The sequence below is a fragment of the Phlebotomus papatasi genome, chromosome 2 (genome assembly GCF_024763615.1).
Source record: "Phlebotomus papatasi isolate M1 chromosome 2, Ppap_2.1, whole genome shotgun sequence".
In the NCBI taxonomy this organism is placed as follows: domain Eukaryota; kingdom Metazoa; phylum Arthropoda; class Insecta; order Diptera; family Psychodidae; genus Phlebotomus; species Phlebotomus papatasi.
The window spans coordinates 30,176,016-30,193,257 of record NC_077223.1 but is presented as its reverse complement, the minus strand read 5'-3'; the positions used below and the strand labels follow the sequence as shown (position 1 = coordinate 30,193,257).

The following is a 17,242-nucleotide window of genomic DNA, read 5'->3' as shown; positions in this document are numbered from 1 at the left end:
GTTCAATAATAATTGAAAAGCTTACTCTATCGGAGTCAATTTGGGTCCAAATTGTCTCTATCGGAGTCCATAGAGTAAAAAAATAGCTGTTGACTCTATTGGAGATCGACTCTATCGGGGGTTGACTCTATCGAGGTCCCACTGTATATCCATTTTTTTCATGTTTTTTTTTCCATAAGTTCGAAGTCAGAATGTGCGCGACGGTTGGAAACTTTCTTCTATTCGATTTTACAATTGTTCATGATAAATTTTTCCTTAATTTATGCCTGATTGCGCTGGTCGCCGACTTACCACGATCGATCTCATCATGTAAATGTCAGAAACCCTGAATTACAGTTCGTATCTGCTTGAAATTTGTAAAAGTTTCACAATTCATGATTACAATTACAATTTAAATTGCTGCTGAATTGCTGTCGTTTTATTTTACCAATTAAAGAATAGAAAATTTCAAGCAGATACAAACAAAATTTGTTTAATGTATCGGTCTCACCTAGCTACACATTTTTACTATCAGCTTGGCAAATCTGGATACCATGACAATAAAACGAAGAAACCATCAACCTAACACCATTCATTTACCCAATTTTCCACTAATCCAAAAACTAATCTCATCATCTTTTTCCAGTAGCGTTTACAGATCGGCGTCATGATTTTTTTTTTGGTCTTTCAGCCCTCTTTGTCGCAACGAAGTATTTTAACCTTCTAACAGTATTTTCTTTAATATGCGAAAAAATTGGAAGAAAAATGTTTTCTGGATAATTAAGATCCAATAAAGTCGCAAACCATCCATTTATCATTACTTCTTTTAGTTTAGGCGCTAGGTGAGAAAATATAAACATTTTTGAAACTCTTTTTGCTTCTAAAATTCACATTTTTAGTTTTCTCAAATTTTTTAAATAAAATATACAAAGTAGAATGACATATCTTTCAGTAAAAAATAAATTTTATTTAGCCAGATAACTTTAAATCGGTATTTTTAGGGAAATTGGAAATGAGTTTTTTTGCACAAATATTTTTTGTTGCTTTTTCTCTGACCTGTCACACAAAACTGGGAATAGCAACAAAACGAAGAGTCAAAATGAATTCAAACTTTCAATAGAAGTTAGTAAGGCTATTACCGAGGACACTATAGCACTTTTAAATAAATAAAACCTGTGTAATCGCAGTAAATGTGATTGTTGTGAAGACCGTCTTAAGACGGTCTTACCTAATAGAGGGTTAACCGATTTTTGCAAGTGGTTCTCGATGATGCATTATCGCTGTAGATCTCTTGTGATTTTCTTGATTTTTTTTCTGAAGTTAAAGTGCTTAAGTAATAATAATAATAATAATAATAATGCTGGCACAACATTCCATGAAGGAACTAGGCCTTCCCGCAAGGGGATTTCTAGACATGCATTATTATTTTTCTTGTACGGGATGAGGTTGTCAGTCCCATGCCCGTGGAATCAAGTGCAGTGAAGCTCACTGGATGCAATTCGAACACCTTTAACGCCAGAAAAATTCCTGGTGACCTAAAGGGGATTCGAGCCCGGGACACTTGCATCATAGAGCGAGTGCTCTACCACTTGACCCATTGAGTGCCCACACTCAATGGGTGCTTAAGTAACACATTAAAATTCAACGTCTTTGTTAGAAGGTTTTTGAGATGCGATAACTGATAGTATTCTAATTCTAGTACTTAACACTTCACCGATCGAAAATGGTAAATTAGATTGATGAAGATCATTCTTATGGGTCCGGTACACCTTTTAGATCAGGAAAATTTCATGAAGTCGAAATTCGAATCCCTTCCTTTCTCACATGCTTTGCATTTGCATATGTCTACTTCGTTCTCTCGCACTCTTCTTCTTCTTTTAAACATCACACCAAATTCAATTTAGATCAATCGAATTTGGTATGCGAAAGAATGAGATAGTCATATGCAAAACATGTGAGAAAGAAAGGGATGCGAATTTCGACTTCATGAAATTTTCCTGATCTAAAAGGTGTGCCAGAGCCATTAAGTTCTAGAATTTAATAAAAGCTTCCGAACTGCAGGGTAGCAAAGTCACACCCAGAGGCCAAAGTAACCCCCATATATGGTTAAAAATGCCAAACGTAAAGAAAATTCATCATGTTCAAAAGAACCCCCTATGTTCAATCTGGCAGAAGCTTTTATATTTATGTAGATTTTCGCATTTAAATTCACTAGCAAAATAATCTAACAAATTTATGGGTTTGCATTTGCAGTTAATGATGCAAAATATGAATAATGTTGTATTGATACCCTGTGGCGAATATTTCTCACACATATCGGGTTAATTTCAATCACAACTATTTTATCCCGGGTATTAATCGATAATTGAACAAATGTAGAGCTTCCAAAAGCCCCGTGGAAATTCTACACTCTAACCACAAATACTCTATGCTTTGATCAATTATTTATTCATCAAAATTGTCTCTTTCAAGTTTCGCACTAATTGGATGACATAATTTTAGTTTTTGTCACGATCAAATCCCCCAGCATAAGCTTCTAGCAAATCGAGAGCTTTTCTCAACACCCCCGTGTTTTTTTTTTTGTGCTCGAAGTGTCACTGAAGAAAAGAGTGGGAAATTGATTGTGATTCTGACATGTGTATTTTGGCGCTTTTTCCTTATACGCTATTCTTCCAACATCCATTTGCCGGAAGATTTTTCCAAAAGAAGAGGGTATGAAATATTCAATGTGATACGAAGGAAAAATATCTCAGGTGAGGGATTTATTGGATGGGGAGTTGGGGGTGATTTGGGAAGGTGAAAACTCTATATGAGTGTGCTTGCATAAAATTTACTCTTGAATGTCTAGACAACACTCCTTACTCTCAGAACTTTTGGTAGCACCATAGAAGATTTCCCACGCTTGTCACATTGCCAAAAAAAAAGTATCCCGCCTCCCTCAGCTTCTCCAAACCCTTACCATAAAGCTCACAATGTTCATGAGAAAGTTCTAACGATATCACTCGTGTTCTCTGTGGTGGAAACATGTGTTCAAATGCGCTTTCTAAGTCCTTGTCATCTGATCCAAAATCCACAATATGAGAGTTTTCCCCTATTCAAATGTGATTTTTCCGAAATGTGGAAATTCAGAAAACTTCAGAGGAATGCTAAGAAACAAATATAAATTCTATTTTCTGAGAAAAATTAGAAAAATTTAAAATTTTGTTTTTTTTTTTGTCTTCAGACTATTTTTTTTTTATTCAAAACCTTGATAGAAAAATGCTTCATTTGCACGTAGAACTTAAAAAAAAATGTAAATGAAAGATAAATGCGATAATTCGCATATTTTTAATTAATGCATTCCTTTTTCGCTTAACAGACTTTTTGATATACTATAATACAGCTATGAAAGCAAAAATTATTATAGGCATTTGCTATTCTTCAGCAGAAACATTAAAGTAGCTGAAAGATACAATATCATTGTCGTAAGGTACTTAAAAACTCTTACTAAGTTGAGATTATATTAAACGCTTTTGAAACTTTTACTAAAGAAGTGCAAAACTTTGTATGATTAAATAAAGTTATACAGCAGCAATCCATCGATTATTTCACCCCAGAATTTTCCACTTTCCATCCCCCGGGGACTCGTACGAAAATACCCTTGAATTATTCTTAATTACGAATGTTCAAGGTCAAGGGTCAAAAAGGCTCTCTAGAGAGTACGATGCTCAATCTAATGTGCCAACGCTTGGGCTCATTGGAAAGGTTTTGGAATTTCTGATAAATCTAAACCAGTCGCAATCGGTTATGAACTCGGTAATGAACCTGTTACGAACTAGTAACTAATTTTATGTCCGAAAATCAGTTTTATTTTTTCTAAGCTATCTTCAGCGAACTTGAGTGATTTATGAATTGAATCAAATCAGTTGAGAACGAGTTAAGGGTGTCTACACATTGTAAGCAGTTTTCGTCAAAAATGGCTCTTTTGAAGGAAATCGTCTGCACTGCTGTAGGTAGAAACGTCAAAATTCTGTTAAAAATACGATTTTTGACGAAAATTGCTCCCAATGTGTAGAGGCCTTAAGTTACATCAAGCTTAATTACTTTTGAGGGGTCCCGATTAAAATCCCGAAAACCAAAATCCCGAAAGCCAAAATCCCGGACGCCAAAATCCCGAAAACCAAAATCCCGAATTCTTAAAAGTGTCATAAGCTACTCCCACGATTGCACTCGTGCTTGCTGGAGGCAAAGGGAAATCTTCTGTCTTTTGGAATTATTCTAAACATTTTCCACCACATAAATCCATTCCTTTCAGGATTTTGAACATTCTGGATTTTGGCTTTCGGGATTTTGGCTTATTCGGGATTTTGGCGTTCGGGATTTTGGCTTTCGGGATTTTTAATTTTGGGATTTTGGCTACCACCGCTTTTGAGATATTAGTATCGAAGTTCTAGAATTTTTCAAAGCTTAGAATGTTTTATCACCTCTTATCAACTTATTTGGGAAAAGGTTTTGTCAAAAGATTTGTGAATACATATGAAGGTGAATTAATAATAATAATAAATTTTTGAATTAAATTACTGTTGGATTTGTGCATAACAGTCCATCATAGAAATACATTTACAAATCAGTTTGTTAACCCTTTAACGACGAAACACTTTTTACGGACTGAAAATTAACAATAAAAATTAAACTGATAAACATAATCAATGATAAGTCTTACATGTAACCTTAGAAAGTCCAACAGAGTCTGATTCGGTGTATTTTGTGCTTCTATGAACAATAGGGACGAAAATAGCCCAAAAATTTAAGTAACTTTCCTGACAATAACAATGAATAATATTTTTCGCTTTAGGGAAAAATATTACGTATGATTATTGTAGTTTTTATTGCTAAAAGAGTTTTGCTCAAAAAAATTTAAAGTATAAAAAATAAATAAAATCAATTATGAATTTGAGAATTTAAAAATTCGCTATTTTTGAGCTTAAATATTTACTACAGAGCAAATAGCTAAAAACTTGCAAAAAATATTCTAGATTCCTTCAACCTTCTACTTTACAATTACGTACAGACATAAGAAAAAAATAACTTTAGGTAGTCAGGAAAAATTATTTTCTTCATGGGACACTGGTGTTCCAATCGTCTTTAAAGGGTTAAAGATCAAAATGTTTGGAATGTTTATGTCTTTCAATTACCTTTGAGGTATTTGTCTGAAGAAACTTTATTTGTAATTGAACAAAATAACAAATTTATCCAATTTATCATTTAAACTACAAAGCTTTTGACTAACTTGGGACTAGAACTAACATCCATGGCCATTTGTAAACTTTTCATATACTTATTCATAGTACAAAGGAAACAAAATTAAATTTAACTGAATATTTACTGTAACAGCAATGATATTTTATTTGAAAAATTTCTTGTATTTTTCTTTATTTCAATAATCTGTACTATCCCTTTTCCTTTGTTTCAAGATTGAAACAATATGAAAAGCTCTTCAAAAGTCAATTTGCGCTCTAAGTTAATTTTGATACAATTTTCTAATTGAGTTTCACTCTGGTGTATTTGTCTCCTTAAACATTTTCCATCTGTATCTGGTTAATTGCCGTCAAAGAGGAATTTAATTAAAGTTATTATCAAAAACAACACACACATATATATACACAGAATATGGCTACAGCTAAATAAGTTTCCCAAGAAGAGGGACATAAATTCTATGTTGGAGAAACCATTCCCTGCGATTCACGCGAACGCGACACAGAGTGTGTGGGTGTCTGAGGAAAGTTTATGGGGTTGAAATGACAATATTGGGGTATGGTTTGCAAAAGGATGAGGATGGTTCTGCATGAGGATGGAGTTGAAATGGATCTGGGTATCATCCACATGGCATCTTATTTCTCGGTGCTGCTGCTATGGCAAAAGAAGTGCATTTCATGGGAATATTCAAGCAGGAAGGCGGCATCTTTAGCAATGTGGGCCATGGAGAATCATAAATAAGACTGCCAAATGGTAGAGTCAGCGGCTGTGAGTGTCTCATACAATTCTGTGAGGGTGTCATTAAAGTTTTCCACGTGAAACACGCGCCACCATGGAAGCACAAATTTACGCCATACCGAGAAAGAGGATCGTGTGTAAATTGTGGAATTCCAGACGACAGTGAGAAAGAACGAGAGCAACTTCCGCCCATCTGTAACACGATAAGTCAATAAAATGAATGAGGTGAAACCACCTGAAGACTCCTTGTGGGATCATTCTCCTGGAATTCTACACCATTCACTATCTTTTACTAAGATATCTCAAAAACTTATATACAGCACACTAACCTCATAATATACTCGTCTAATTTAAATTTAAATTGGAAGAATAAATTTAATTATTTAATAATCTTTGTTAAATTTCTTAGTCAAATAATTCTCAGAATTCAATGCTGAATCCTCTTATTTTCACCTGATGCTATTGTTCTGTGCTTATTTGAGAATAATTTAGAGAAAATCGGGTTAAGTCAAAAATTTCAACCGTTTTTCAAATAAGGAGAAATGCGGTACCTTTGAAGTGGGACAACTTTGAAATTGGTATTTTTCTCCTATGTTTAAGTTGAAATAACCCATATCATAATGCAATTTAGCTTCTTAATCTGTTTGTGCAGCTAAATTATATCACAATAAAGCTCAATATTATTTAAAAATAGGTGAAAAATCCCAATTTCAAAGGTGTCCCACTTCCCCCTAAGGCAGAATTTACACTTTTCAACTATTCACTTTCAAAATCCATAACTTTCATCAGCGATATATTATTGTACTGTTTTTGCTATTGAATAACTCACAAAACCCTAATACATCTTGAGACACAAATTTTCTAATTATAGTACTTAAAAATATTATTAAAATGCGACCGTTTAAATTTTTCCGCGCAATTTCGAAGAAAAATTATGAATTAAAATATTTTATGTAATGAAATATTTTAATATACCTATTTGCTCTTAAAACTGAAATAATTTTCATCATATTTTGACAATTTGGAACAATTTGAATTAAAGAGAATTAAAAATATCGACCAATTTCATTTTATTATATTTTATTGAGGATATTTTTCTCATTTATACATCCGAATAAAATCCAAACAAAACATTTTCGAATTAATATGAATTGAGGAAACATTGTTAATCAAATTATCACTATTCATATTTAAACAATTCGCTTACAAAATTATGTAATACAGCTTCCTTTTTTAAGTTAATTCTACAAATTTTCATCAACATGTACTGGATTTATTATTTTTCTTAAATTACTCATCGTACTCTACCAAATGAGCAATATATAGTCATTTGATTTTGAGTTACTTATGTATAATTTAAGATTTTACATAACATTTTGAAAATCTTTCTGTTTGTTGTCAGACACAAGACCTAGAGGTCAAACGGTTGGAGATGGTATCTTAGGGCCTTAAAAATAAACATTAAAATTAATATTTCAAAGAATCTCGAGATTACCTTTGAGATCTTCAGAAAAAATACAAACAATTCAGGTTAGAATTTCCTTAAAAATTTGAACGTAAAATACCTTGTAAAATACCAAATTTTAAATTTTCCCTTTATCATTACTCGCAATATAGAATTCTATGGGATTTAAAAAAAATCTTTATCAGCAAATATCCTCTTTTAGAAATACTATTCATAAGTCCTTTTTCACGTTCAAAATCCCTCTTCTGTGAGATTTGCATTGAAGCAGTGTGATGCAGTAATTTTTCACGTGGCGTCTGGATGTATGTGAAAAATCGATCAAGAGTATGTGTCCCATATCGAATTGCAAAAAAGAGTCCTTCTCATTTTTCCATCGACCATCGACTGCGATAATTCAGAAAAAAGGGTAGCACTTTCGATGGATGATTTTGGGGGGGAGAGCCACTGCAAATAAATTGCCGGTAGCACATGGTCAACGACAAATATGGGAAATGTATTTGGCCACCATTCTCTACATTTCAACTCTATTTGCCCCAACTTGAGTGTGGTTCGACTGTGTCCAATGAGGAGAAATTATGAGGGTGTAAAATAGATGATTTTCAGTTTTTTTTTCTGTGGTAGCAGAGCTTTTGGAAGATGTGGTTCATTCATAGAATTTATTTTTTCTATTTACCCAATTGATTGAGGAATTATGTATTTAAATCCGAATGAACGACATTTTTCTACCATTGACGTATAATTAGATTGAGAGATCATAATCACCAAAATACTATCATGGGTATTAGTTAATACAGGGGCACAACTTTACAAATGTGACAAACTTGCGATCTTCCGCCATTTCAGGAAGACATTGGGGTTCAATCTCAAGGCGCTCCAAGGCAAGATCCTGAATTTAATTCAGTCACCTTGTCCTAGATCTGTCCATAGGGCGACCCCCTCCTCTCAATGGCTCGCACAGCTTTTCTGTTTTTAATATTAATTAATTTTTATTCTATTAAAATCAGGAGTGAAATGATAACTTTAACTCTCGCTAGTATCGATTCGTTACTATCGAATCTCTAGTATTGCTAGATGCAAATGATGAGATGAAATGAGTGTCGGCTCTTCACGAATTATCGGCTCGTTATTGTGACAGTTTGTGACAGTGAAATATAACCTCACTCTCGCTTGTTTTTATTTTGCAATCAAAATTATTTCAGTGATTTTATTGATTTAAAATTAAAAAAAAATGAACCCAGAAAATATCTTTCATGAAAAGTTTGATTTTGGGGAAACTAAACATTCATTTTGAGCGAAAAGACGCAAAAATCGTAGAATGAAAATTTCATTTATATAAAAATCTACACTCGACTCTTCGTTATCCGGCTGACTGGGGGACAAAATGACATTTAGGTTTTTTGAATGATCAACGGTTTTTCTATTTTGTGCTGTGTGAATTTATTTTCTGTCTGACAAAGAACAAGACAATTTTCTTCATGGTGTGCTTATGTTTTATTTTTTATTACAATTATGTATTAAAAACTTCGAGACAATGATAATAATACTTTAATTCACATTGGAGAAACTTCATATTTAGTAAAAATAATTTTAAATACATCAACCGCCAGTGTTTGGCAACTGTCACCCGGATAACGAAGTGCCGGATAATGAAGAGCTGAGTGTATCTATTTACACGGATCTTTTCTGTTTGCCTTGAATTTTTACAAAATAACTGACACTCGAAGACACGTTGCACTACTGATACTGAGGAAATGGTTCCAGGAATTTCGAGAATGATATCCTTCTCTGTTCGATCAGTACGCGGATTCATTTTGGATTGTGGTGTTTAATAGTTCTCAGGGAAGGGCAGAAGGTCCAAAAGAAAGGTGACGAATTTGTGGTCATCTCCGACAACTCATGAGTTCCTGTTGAATATGTTCCATTTGGCCACAATGAATCTATGAGCAACTTCTTCGTCAACTTCCTGGACACTGCTTCAAATGTTGCAGCTTTCATTACCGTGAATGCTAGTTGCTGCATCTGATGAGCCTTTCCAGATCGATGGAAGGATAATTTTGTGGTTGATTGAACACAGTCAACAGAATACAATTTTTCGCATTAAATTTAGCCAAGATTATTTCAGGAAATTTCATATTTTATGATGGGGTCAACATAAATAAAATTTCACAAAAACTGTAGGGGAAAGTGCCCATGCTTGATGCGATCCAAGCTTAATAATAACTATTTATTTTCTATGTTAATAAATAGTTATGACTTATCGCAATATATTTCAATAGCTGGTGCTAAGCCTCACATTTCCTAAAGAAATTAGGATCCTAGCTCTTTTTTCCTAGTTTCACGAAGCAAAAATCAAAAATAGGTCCAAAACTGTAATTTTGATACATGATATTTTATAAGTATTTCTTAATTAATGTCGCTGTTCAGGAAAACTACTATCATAGGCACATAGAGGGTTCATCAGTACTAAAATTTATGTAATAGTATTTTTACTTGGGGACACTGTTTTTGTGGGTGGTGACCAATTCATAAATTCTACCTGTGTCCATCATATATTTTAAAAAGGGTCCATGAATGATAATTTAATTGTGGCAACTCTATCATTAGATGTGATTCTTTCATAATTACACCTATTGTAATCCTCCAATTTTATCGACAATTGACATAGCCATCAACCCTGTTGCTTGAATTTAAATGTTGCAGAGTGACATTTTCATGGACTCAAAGTGAAAAAATGGTTTTCGCTAGTGCCCTAATGTCACAAAAACACGGCTTAGAAAAATTACATAAAAGTGATTTTAAAACTAATAAACAGTCTTACAAACGATTTAAGCAGATAGATTAGAGTTCCGTCTAAATATTAATGTGCAATTTTTTGTATCCGGTGAAATTTTTGCAGTGAAAATAGGCCTCCGATTTGTCGAATCAATTATTATACAGGAAGGTCCCGGACCCAACTTGTATAAAAATCGCTACTGAATTTCCATTTTCTTCTTGAGGAAAATCTAAGGATTTCCAGGAACTACGTGAGGTAGGACTATGAACCTAATAAGTGAGACATTTTTTTGTCATAGTGGAAGGATCGCTTCGGTTTGTGTGTTAATCAGAAAAAAATCACAAACCTTGGACATCATTTTACAGTATCAAGCATGGTCACTTTCACCTACTATTTTTTTAGTATCAAAATTTAATAAAAGTGTGAAAAAATTATTTACCTAACTAAAAAAATGTAAAATGATTATTAAATTTCCTTTCGAGAGTGCAAATCGACAGCTCCAGAGGTGTCGATAAATTGGTGGCGAGAATTATCGACACTAGCGACAAAAAATGCAAGTTATCATCTCGATCGCCCATAATCGACTCTCGATACTAGCTTTTTTATATTTTTGATACATTTTTTATATTTTCCATGTTATTAAATTTTGTGACAATTTTATCTGACTGAGGATAATTAAATACGCAATCGTATCACATATCGATTTCAGCTTACTTCTAAGTCTTCAAGAGCATTGTCATAAAGAGGAATAAAATTTTTTAAGTATATAATATAGGCCTCAAATGGTATATGCTTTCTGCTACCAAAATCTCAAAAAAGTCGATAAATTTAAATCCAATCTCCGCCGTACCCTACTATTACCTTAACTTCTTTAAGCCGGTTTCACTTCCATTTAAGTAGTCAATTTTTCCTCAGCATTTTATTTCCTGTATCAGAATTTTCTTTTTCCCAATAGACCATGTAAGGAACCTTCGTCAAATTATAAATTTAAATTTAAATTACAAGAATCATTCATTCTAATCATGTTTTCTTTCTCTTCTCTTTTCAGGTGAGTTCTTCAAGTTTTTCATTCTGTCTTTTCGCGAAAAGTACAAAAGCGGGTTATATTCGTTTTGCGGACGATGACTTTTCGAGGTAAGGCAAAAAAAAAAGTTTTTTTTTCTGCAAACTTTGAGGGATTCTATTAAAATTTTTCTCTGCTTGAGAAAATGTTTTTCACTCTTCTTTTAAGGGTATTTGAGGTATATTGAGTGTGGATGTATTTGTGTGAATTTTCCGTAGGCCACGACATGCGATTGCCACGCGCTATCAGATTTCACTGTCGCGCAATGTTCTAACCACCTCTCTTGGAAAATCCTCAAAGACAAGAGCAAGGGAGAGGATAGGCAAAAAAATCGATTGAAGCCCATCCAATAATAATAAATTTTCCTCTAATTCTCTTTTGCACTCGCATAAATTTTCCGATTCTAATCTCAATGTCCTCGATGGCAAAGGAAAAACCGAGAAAGTTGGTGCGAGTAGGGCTCAAAGACGGCAAAAGAAGAAAAATTTCATCATCATTTTTATGGGTATTTCACAAGCACAAGCTATTTCTATTTCTTCTGTTTCACCAACTATTTGACATGTAAAAAAAAATTACATGATAAATACACCCATCTTCATTTATTTCTCATACCATATACTTTTGCAGAAGAGCTTTCTCGGAGGCGCTAATGAAAGCTCCGCGTACACTGATGAAAATGACTCCACGTATTTCCCGCCAAAAATCCCCATAATTTCTCCTTGGATGGATTTAACCCTGACGAAAATATTGTGAATGATGAGTTTTAAATCCTCAAGTGTTGAAAAGGAAAATTCTCCCATTTTTTTTGCTTCTTGGCATCAACATCCTCAACGGCAAATTAGTTTGGTATTTTGCAAGCAAAACACGCATTTTTCCTGCTATGTATAAAGCCTCAATAGAACAGAAATCCTCTTCTTGTGGTGACAAAATCCCATCGAATATGCAAATTCCTTGACTTTTCTCTATACGGAAATTAATCCTGCGGCCTAGGATTTTCCAAAGGATATTCCTGAGATCTCTTTCATGTTACCTCCCCTTTTTTATATGCTAGTCGTTCTTATACCACCACCAATATTGTGTATATTGCTCTTGAATCTACCCCACCAACAAGAAAGTCCATTAAAAATCCCCAAGTTTTTTTTTTCCTCAGCACAGTGTCTTACTCTTCTTGATGCTCCATCATAAATTTCAATTGAGGCATCGAGAGGCACTGAGACAGTGAAAATCCTCCTGGAAAATCGGAAATGTCACAGTATTTTCTCAATGTTGTAGAAGGATGACATGAACGATTCAAGATTAGGACAAAGATATTTTTAGAATTTACATGGTAGTCTTGAATTTCGCAATTGAGAGAGAAATTAGCTTTCAATTGAAGTTTTAATTCCTAAAAGGATCAAACAGATAAATGAAATGTTTGACTTAATTTAGCTTTCATTACTTTACTTCAGTTTGAGCTAATCAAGACTGTATTTGATGAATCTAAATTAATCTCACACACATCCATTTCAATCCATAGTCAATCCAATCCCAAATTACACAAATGCATTAATAAATTTTTTTCAAAGTACAGAAAACCAATCAAAATGCTTGTCAAAATGTAAATTAAAATTATTATTTTAATTGATCTTGAAAAGTCGGCGGCAGCCGTAAGCAAATATCGCTCCTTGGAAATTACAAGGGGCCAACTCAATCTGAGTCATTTTTCAGGAGACAGCATGAAAGATTTAACTTTGTATAAATAATTATCTCAATTAAGTATGTTAATAAAACAATTTAATTATTTTCTATTTGTATGAGCATTATTATAAACATCGAAACATACATATTTTTACCTTTCAAAATATGTTTTTTATGAGTTAGCTCTTTGTCATTCTAAATGATGCGCAAATTTTCATGAAATTAGAATGACACGGGATCAACTTGCTTGAGTTAGTCCCTTGTTTCACAAAAATTTGAACGATAAATCTATTTTGTGCCCATTGACTTCAAACAAAACCGCGCAAGCAATTATAAAGAGTAAAATTTTGAAAAACTTTTCTAATAACGAAATTTATTGACTCATATCATCTGAAATTTTATTAAATTCTCTATCTGAGTGCATTAAAACCTCAAAATCGCCAAAAAGTGAGTTGGCCCCTTGTAATTTCCAAGGAGCGATATCATTTAACTACACCTCAAACATTATTTACCTAAAATTGAAGTAAAATAAAATCGAAATTGAAATTTACTTTACGCAGAAAAAAACATGTTTTGTAAAATTGTTTGTAAACGTTTGTGAATTCAAATTAGGGACTTACGAATATAAGTTCAAATTGTTATGCTTTTCCCACAAACATTATTCGTATCTTGATCATTTGTCGAACATTTTCTTATTTTATTACAAACTTTTGATTGTAAATGTTCGTAAACACCCAAAAAAATATGTGATTTTGTCATTTGTTTGTAAAGTTTTGTTAGACGAACAAAATTTTTTGTAAAAGAACAAAAAATGCTCGTCAAGTGAATATGATACGAACCACACATATTTGTGAAAATTACAAACTTTTACAATATTTTTTGTGAGTTACACGATTTACAAACATTTCGTAGGGTAAAGTGGTACAAGTTGGACAATGGTACAATTTGGACAGGGCTTTTTTTTCTTGATAAATTTAGTACTTTATTTTTATTTGTATATTTTTAATGATTTAGTTTTATAATATGGATCCTTGTGCTTAAAAACAAATTTTGTACTTTATTTATCAAGAAAAAAGCCATGACTAACTTGTACCGGCGAATTGTCCAACTTATAACACTATGTCCAACTTATATCACTTTACCCTAAGTCCCCAATAAAAATGTTATGAGTATAATATATTTTTGTCATCGGATAAACACTAAACCTACCAATACCGGTCAAATGGTGAAATTAACTGGTTTAAAAACTTTTTAAAATTAACACATTTTTAAACGGCGCAATATTGCTATCAAACTTTATAAATTTCTTAAAATATGCATGTAATATATTTTTTAATGTTTAGATTTCAATTTTTTCCTCTTCCCAAAACAATTTTGATTTTCCTTCCAATAACGTGGTCTATCATTTGACCGAGCACATTAGGAAAAACCACCAAAAACGCTCGGCAGGTTTAATATTAATTGATAAAAGTGTTTAAAATTATATAATATTTGATAAAAATTTCCGAAAATGTAAATGATCATGAATACATCTAAATATCAAGTACAATTTTTGTTTAAAAATCGTAATATTTAAACTTTATTGTTAATTTTTTTAATTCACCAGGCGTTAAGGGTAAATTAAAAGCCACAGCATTTGTGAATCTTAAAAATTGTATAAAAACAAATACTTGGAATATTATGCAAATCAGAACAGATTTGCAGGGGAAAGTACTCTACCTTAGGACGGTCAGGCCTTCGAATAATGTGAATTTTCTCTTATTTTTCCTAATAACACATTTCTATTAAATATTAGTTCGCTTATTACCAATTTATTAATAATTATGTTGTAATTCATTTAAGTATCGTCTCTCAGGAAAAATAAAAAAAAATTCGCACCATTCGAAGGCATAAACATTCAAAGGGAGAGTACTTTCCCCTATAGTTATAGCTCTAAAGTTATAACTAAAACTTGTGTCTTTGAGCACAATAGGCCACGCCCTCTGAAAAAAGTTATACATGAATTGGATATTATTTCTGAACAACTAAACAAACTAAAGGATAAAAATGATAAAGTGGAATAAACTTCACAGAATGCTTGAACTTTCAAACATAAAGTTTTACTCTATGACTTAAAATATTATTTGTTCTAAGGATTAATAAATAAAATAATAAAATAATTGGTCAGTAAAATGTTTGACATAATCAAAATAATATTATTCCATTTTGTATTTTCTAGAAAATTCATTATAAATTATTTTTAATAGTACCTAAGATGCTGAAGTAGTTCATAACTTCTTGGTTTCCCTTTTTACTCCCTTGTATGTATACCAAATTCGATTTTGACTAAACCAGATTTTTTAAAATTACTACGACTAATAGTTTATGTAAAATTCATTTTCAATGCGCATCGCGTCATTCAGAATTCAAGCGTTCCGCGAATTGACCGTCTTTTTCCTGAATTGAAAAAATATCCTTCTTAACCTTTTAAGGACGATTGGCACATCGGTGTCCTATTAAGAAAATAATTTTTCCTGACTACCTAAAGTTATTTTTTCTTATGTCTGTACATAATTGTAAAATAGATAGTTGAAGGAATCTAGAATATTTTTTGCAAGTCTCTAACTCTTTGCTATGTAGTAAATATTTAAGCTCAAAAATGGTGAATTTTTAAATTCTCAAATTCGTAATTGCTTTTATTTATTTTTTTAAAATTTCTGATTTTTTAAGCAAAACTCTTTTGGCAATAAAAACTACAATACTCATACGTATTATTTTTTATTAAAGCGAAAAATATTATTCATTGGTACTGTCAGAAAAAATACATAAATTTTTGGGCTATTTTTGTCCCTATCGTTCATAGAAGCGCAAAATACACCGAATCAGACTCTGTTGGACTTTCTAAGGCTAGATGCAAAACTTATCATTGATTATGTTTCTCAGTTTAATTTTTATTTTTGATTTTCAGTCCGTAATAAGTGTCTCGTCGTTAATGGGTTCATTCTATGTGCTATGAGTCTCGTCCTTCGAGCACAGGAATTTCCAGGCAATACTACTTCCATTACATTTTGCTTTCCGACAATTTTCACGAGTTAAGCGCAATATTTAGTTTGTTAAATAAAACACCTAGATTGTTCTCTCACTTTTAATACCACCATGACCCCATAAATAAAATCCCACCACCTACACCTTCAGGTGATTCTCGGAGGAAAGTGTCTCTTGGCGTAAATTCAGTTTTGCAATTTCATTCCACTTAAACGACTAACAATTACAATCTAATCTCCCTCGTTTTCATGTAATCTGCTAGGACAAATAAGTGACGCGAATTGCATCGGAGAAGTGTTCCAGGTAAACCTGGAGAAATTGCACTGAGGATAACGTGTCCAAGTGGCGAACATAGAGTCCTCCATAGTATCCCAAGGGATGTCTCGAGTGTGTGTGAAATGCAGAAATGGTTTGAATTGGAAGGATTGTTTGGGGTGGGAACTCCTTAATTTCTCCAAACCATTTACACAATTCACCATTGCTAGTACGGTAGAATACATAAATAGTGGGCTCTAGCATAAAGTTAGATTGGGTGGGTGTGAGGTTGCATCCACTTGCAGATGAGTGTTAAGCCACACACCACTATGGATGGTTTAGGGTTTACAGTTCTTGCGCATCCCGGTGATATGAGAAGGCCTTTGTCTCGGATTATCCATCTGAGAAGTTGGAATGCTAAATGTTGGTTTTGCGAAATTTGCTATATACGTAAATGCTTCTTTGATAAAATTAGAATCTGTTACAGGTGCTTTAGAAGGGCTTCTAAATGTTGATTGGACTTTTAGTTCTAATTGGTCTTTCAATCTAATCAAAGTTTATACCTTAAAGATTTCTACAGACTTTAGATTTACCTAATATACGTTACGTTCAAAGGTCTATCTGTATTCGAGTGAATGGCAAATATAACAAGTTTTTGTTCTGGATATAATAATGTCATTTCCTTTGATAAATTTGAGCTTACAAAATGTATTGATTATACAATAATTAAAGAGAAAAACTATACTGCATAAAAATTTTAACTAACAAAGTACGATGCGCTGTAATTTATTATAGTTGTCTTTGAGTCTTGTTCAATTTTCTTTCTTAAATGAATAATTAGCAAAATAAGTTGTATTAACAATAAAAATATTAAAACTTAAAAGAAAATCATAAACAAATCTGTGAGATTTAATCTGGGTCAAAAATTGGGGATAAGAAAAAAACGCTTTTTCCGGCGTCTTTGAGCAATACAAAATTTTACAAAGCCGTAAAAAAATTGAGACACCGGCATCTCTATCGTCCTTAAATGGTT

The 17,242-nt window shown here is 32.7% G+C and overlaps 1 protein-coding gene across 14 annotated transcripts in view; it reads left to right on the top strand.

Annotated features, from left to right (window-relative positions):
• The window catches only part of LOC129803427 (muscleblind-like protein 1), a 423,069-nt gene that overhangs the window by 271,431 nt on the left and 134,396 nt on the right, over nt 1-17,242 (top strand). The gene's annotated exons all lie outside the window — the stretch shown is intronic.